Genomic DNA, 6,000 nt, shown 5'->3' on the forward strand with positions numbered 1-6,000 from the left:
CCTTTTATCTACAATACTTTTTATATGAAAAATTGCGTTTATGTCTAAAATAGAAGTTTACTACAGCAAGGCTCTTTCGGAGAGGAGTTATTCTCAAAGAAAGGAAACATTCAGAATCATTACAAAGGGAACTGGAAGGAAACTATATATCATAGTTAATTATAGAATTGATATTTAATGAGCAAATGTATGAAGAAGCCATGTGGTATTTATTATCCTCTGCTTTGTTAGGTCTGAAAATTTTAAATTACTCAATACACATGTGGGTGTTGTCTAGGGCTTCTGGCTCTGCATGGAAGGCTCGAGTCCTGACTGGCTCTTACTAACCGTGGCTCCTCGAGACTCTGAGTCTCAGTTTTTCCATGTGCAACTGGAATGGTAATGTGTGTGCTTTTCATGAAAATTAAAATGTTTAAGGCCATGTATATGAAAGCTTGTTTTGTTTTGTTTTGTTTTTGTTTGATTTCTTTCCTTAGGGCTTCAAGTGGAAAGGGCTGAATTAATCATAAATTATTGGCACAGTGTCATCATTGGTCATTTTGTTTCACTATTTGATTAGGATTTGTTGATTCAAATCCCATCCCCTCTAGGATTCCCTTTTCATCGCATAAAAAACCATCCTAGTATAAGTTATCTTTTTGTTTATATGTCCTTGCAAATTGTGTATTGTTTTTATGGCCACTAAAAAATATTTTTGTGTGTATCTCTAAAAGAAAGGGATTCCTAAAAACCATAAGTGCAGTCCCATTTTGCACCCCAAAAAAGTTAAAAATACTTAATGTGATGAAATAAAGTGTTTACCTCCATTTCCTCCATTGTTTTAAGATGTTTTATGGTGGGTTGTGTGATCAGGGACCCAAACAAGGCCTGTCTGTTGCAGTAGGTTGGTGTTTGTTTTATTTTTTTTTTTAAGATTTTATTTATTTGACAGAGAGAGACATAGTGAGAGAGGGAACACAAGCAGGGAGAGCGGGAGAGGGAGAAGCAGGCTCCCCGCAGAGCAAGGAGCCCGGTGTGGGGCTCGATCCCAGGACCCCGGGATCATGACCTGAGCTGAAGGCAGCCCCTTAGCCTACTGAGCCACCCAGGTTGGTGTTTTTGTTGTTCTTTTAAACAGTAGGTCCCCTTGCCTGACTGTGCCTGCACTTCCCTTTTTCTTCTCATTCCTCTTTTTATTCCGCTCCTTCCTCAACCTTTTCCTTGAAGAAACTCTGTCACTTGTTCTATGGAATTTTCAGTCTGGGCTCATTGCGTGGCATGGTATCATTACTTTCAATTTTCCTTTGAATTTTTGTAATTTTTAGGTAATTCTAGAGCTGTGATCAGACATTAAAAAATTGGAAGATTCCTGAAATGGGTGATATTACATCACAACATTTGGTTGCTCTTTATTGTGATGTCATAGCATTGGTGACCATCGTGCGCCTCCATGACCTTATTAGCATTTGCTGAATGCTAGTACTAACCTCTTCTGCCGCTGTTACTTCATTGATTGCCTGAAATACCTCTCGAAAGAAAAGCTTCCCTCAGACCAGCTAATGGGTTATCCTGTGGAATAGTCTGTAAATTCTTTTTCCCTTAATTTACTATTTTTCAAAATAATGAATTGATTCCCTAACATTCTTTTTTTTTTTTTTTAATTGCTTTACTCAATACAGCAAAGAGGGAGCAAAACCTCACAAACCCTCTACACAGTTTCATAAGACACATTGTAGAGAAAAAGGGGACTTAGAAGGATCAACAGTACCCTAGGGTCTCGGTGGTGTGTTCCTGGGGGAGGTGGACCACTAATTCCTGGTGGAGGGGGTTTCCTTCTTGGAGGGGGCGTGCCTGTTGGTGTCCCTCAAGCAGGGGGAAGCCCAGCTCGTGGGCGCATGGGTGGTCTCATTCCACGTGGGGAGCCTGGAGGTGGTGGTGTTCTGCCCACGGGAGGGTCCCCTGTCCTGGTGGGTGCTGAGTTGGGGCTCCAGCACTGCTGGCAGGAACAGCAGCTGCAGCAGTCCCTACAGTGCCTCTTTCCTGCAGGGTCCTTCGTTTCATGTGGCGATGCCCCCCCGCCGCGGCCCCCCGGACAGGGCCTGCTAGTCCCGTAGGAGCCCGGGGAGTTGGAGCACCAGTTGGCACTCCTCTGCCAGCTGCCCTGCCAAGCCCAGGGCCTCCTGCAGCTGCAGCAAGCGGTGCCTGAGCGGTGCCGGCATCTTCGGGGGGTGCTCCTTCCACAGTCATGGAAGCCAGGTTTTCCCCAGGGAGCAGCACCAGACCCGAATCCCACTTCTCTTCACACTGTGGCTGCTTCAGTCTCCGGCTTGGTCTTCCTGAACTCCTCACACTCCCAAAGGCTTAAGTTCGTGTTCTAGTTAAAAGCCTTCCAAGCGCCGGTGAAGATTTGGCCGCCTCGCAGGGTACATCTCATTCTGGGGTCACTGTGCTGCAGCACCCGCTGCTCTTTCCCACAGTCATGGTTCCTGTCGCACCACATCTAGTGTCTGCAGTAGTTTCAGGATCCTTAAGAGCCAAGGGAAGGCTCCAGATAAAGGTTTGATGCAGGCTCTCCTACAAACAATGCAGGCTTGGGGCAGAAGCTTCCAACAGTAGATGGAGCTCAGTTTTGCACTTGGCAGTCAACTACCTGGATGTTCCAATCCTGCTTTCACCACCGCTTGGTGTCTCAGCTAAGAATGCCTGTCTCGGTTCCAGCTGGAAATCCGCCACAGGTACTTGCTGCTGCTGACACCGCCTTGGCTACAGCTGACACTCTTGCTGGCTTAGCGAGGCTGTGCTTCCACCTTGGACCTGGACTTCCACCTCCCATGTGTGCTGTTCAGTGGTCCGTCTCAGGTGTCAGCGGCCCCTGGCCCACTCAGAACAGAACATCAGGCGTCTCTGGCAGTCACCCCACTCTGCCCGTTCCGTAACATTCTTCAACACCAATCAGCTAGTTTTCGTTGAGGATTTAAGCATATTTGATAGGTATAATCAGTCCATTTTCATTATTATCCTTATTGCTATTCAAAGTGTCCTATCTTTGGCCAGGGGGAGCATATTCAGTTTGGCTCCCGAATGAATCCTTTTGACACAAACCCACTAGTCTTTGATAACTTTCTTGCTTTCTATTTCTGTAGTATGTTCTCGGCTCATCTTGCCCATTTCCTGGCTGAGTTTTGGAATTTCTCCAAAAGGTCCTTTTAATAAGAAATAATAGTTAGAGACCATAATCTGGGCATTAAAGGGAATGCTTGTAGCTACTAAGTTGATTCACTTGAGAAAGCTAAGACTTTTTTTTTTTTCAATTAACATGAGTTCATAATTCTACTTCCCTTTCAGACTCGATATTATAGGGTAGTACTCTTTTGATGAACAGAGTTTTAAAATTTTGGTGAAGTCCACTTTACCCATCCTTTATGTTACGGATCCTGCTTTTGGTGTTTTATCTAAGAAATCTTATCTAGCCTAAGGTTACAAGAGTTTCCTTTTATGTTTTCTCTTAGAAGTTTTATAGTTTTAGGTTTTACATTAGAACTGTGATCCACTTTGATTTATTTTTTGTATACCATGTGAGGTATGGATCGACATTCCTCCATTTGCATGTGGATGTCCAGTTGTTCCAGCACCATTTGTCATAAAGATATTCTGTCCCCACTGGATTGCCTTTGCAGCTTTGTAAAAAATCAGTTATCAGTGTATATGTGGATCTGTTTCTAGCCTCTCTGATATACTCCACTGGCTATAGTTTGTCTATAAGTCAGGACTATAGTGATGGGATGCAGTGCAATGAATAGTTTTTCTCATATGTCTTTTTGTATTTTTGCCAGTGTATCTTTTGGATAGATCCCTAGAATTGTGACCACTGTCTCAGAGCATCTGGATGAAGCCTGTTTCAAGTCCTCCACCAGAAGGGTTGTACAACGCAGTTATAAGAGGACCCATTTCCTCTCAGCCTTATCTATCTAATAGGTGGGGCATAATACTCCAGAATAGTTCAAATTTGCATTTCTCTTGTTATCTTTATTTTCTTATTTCTGATTTTATTTGGGGGGTGTGTGCATTATACATAATTGTATATTTTTAGTAATAGGCTTACTTCTAAGAATAGTTTTAGACTGGGCGCCTGGATGGCTCAGTCAGTTAAGCGTCTGCTTTGGCTCAGGTCATGATCCCAAGGTCCTGGGATGGAGCCCAGTGTTGTCGGGCTCCTCACTAGTGGAGAGTCTGTTTCTCTCACTCTCTCCCTCTGCCCTTCCTCCCCACTCATGCATGTGCTCTCTCTCTTTCTCTCAAATAAATAAATAAAATCTTTAACAAAAAAAGAATAGTTTTAGACTTACAGATTAGATTGAGCAGATAGTACAAAGAGTTCCCGTATATGTCCCCTTGTCCCCCATACGTAGTTCTTCATATTATTACTAATTTATTGTATGGTGGATTTGTTATACTTAATACCGATTTATTTTTATTAACTAAAATCCATGGTTTGTTCATAGGTCCTTACCTTTTTCTATTGAAGGATCACATTGAGAATCCCATGTTATATTTAGATATTATGTCTCCTTAAGTTTCTCTTAATTTTGACATTTTTTTCAGATTTTCCTCGTTTTTCTTGACCTTGACAGTTTTGAGGAGTACTGTCAGACATATATTGTAGGATGGCTGTCTGTTAGAATTTGTCGATGTTTTTCTCATGCTCAGACTGGGTCCGTGTGTTTTAGAGAGGAAGACATGCAGTTAAAGTACCATTTTTATCACATTATATCAAAGATACGTACAATCAACATGATTTATGACTGTTTTTGTTAACCTTGGTCACCTGGCTAAAAGTAATGTCTGTCAGCTTTTCCCGCTGTACAATTGCCCTGTGCCCCCCACCCACACCCCTTCCACATGTACTCCGAAAGGAAGTCAGTGTGTGCGCCCACATGTTATTCCGCCACTCCATTAGCGTGGTTACATAATTTATTTGGAATTATTCTGCGTGGAGATTTCTCTCTTTTCCCTCATTTAAAAATGTAGTCAGTAATTTATTTTTCTCAGATTAGACTCATTAATTCTTCTTTTATATTTTGATTTGTATTCTAATGATATTTTCTTTCTTTGGTGGTTCAAATTGTTTCACTTTTGGCCATTGGGAACTCTTTCACTTGGGTCCTAGTCCCTTTGACATAGCCCCATAAATTGTGTGTGTGTGTCCGTCCGTCCGTCCATCCATCCATCCCATACATGCATGCATGTGTAAGGTTTTCTGCCTACTACAAGATGTTCTAGGCTCATCTTGTATATTTCTTGCGCTAGTCTTAGAAGCATCCAGTGCTCTTTAGAGTTCAGTTTCCTTTTGTTAAAGAATGGTATTAAACCAAGTTCTGGATGCTAGGTGTGCTTATTGCTACTGGGGTGTCATTTTTATAGGCCTTCTCAGCAAAGAAATACAGGTGTGTATACTGACCTGTGTATATATCCATATTTATACATATTTCTATATGCGTCCATATTAAGTTAAACGTGAGTTTTTATTATGTTTCCAACTTGAATCTATTACCACAGGGATCATTCTAGCTTATTCCTCTTGCTTGCCTGTAATCTCCTACTCCATCAGTGAGAAACCTGGATCTCACCCTCCACCATCTATTTAATTATTGAATTTCAGTGTACATGGACAGCAGGATTCGAATTGTTAACTTGTGCCCCTGTAGGAAACTTCATCAACTAGAGTGCAGGACTTACATGCAGTTCCTTTGCCTGTACTTTTATATACTATTCATTTCCAAAGCTAGTTCCTTATATTTGTAGTGCAGTTAGTTTCTCCTGTCACAATCTGCATTTTCCCCCAAGATTCCCTGAACCTCCTAAATGGTTCTTTTTTTTCTTTTTATTTTTATTTTATTATGTTATGTTAATCACCATACATTACATCATTAGTTTTTGATGTAGTGTTCCATCATTCATTGTTTGTGCATAACACCCAGTGCTCCATGCAGAACGTGCTCTCTTTAATACCCATCACCAGGC

At 41.8% G+C, this 6,000-nt stretch overlaps 1 protein-coding gene and 2 pseudogenes across 14 annotated transcripts in view; 1 reads left to right on the forward strand and 2 right to left on the reverse strand.

Moving 5' to 3' along the window:
* TPK1 (thiamin pyrophosphokinase 1) overlaps positions 1-6,000 on the forward strand; it is a 335,883-nt gene that overhangs the window by 211,754 nt on the left and 118,129 nt on the right. The gene's annotated exons all lie outside the window — the stretch shown is intronic.
* On the reverse strand, positions 1,688-2,479 carry LOC145716643 (small nuclear ribonucleoprotein-associated protein B' pseudogene; annotated as a pseudogene).
* Positions 2,626-2,874, reverse strand: LOC145716644 (SNRPN upstream reading frame protein pseudogene; annotated as a pseudogene).

This window comes from Leptonychotes weddellii, chromosome 12, assembly GCF_054177405.1.
Source record: "Leptonychotes weddellii isolate Sample4059 chromosome 12, ASM5417740v2, whole genome shotgun sequence".
NCBI lineage: Eukaryota > Metazoa > Chordata > Mammalia > Carnivora > Phocidae > Leptonychotes > Leptonychotes weddellii.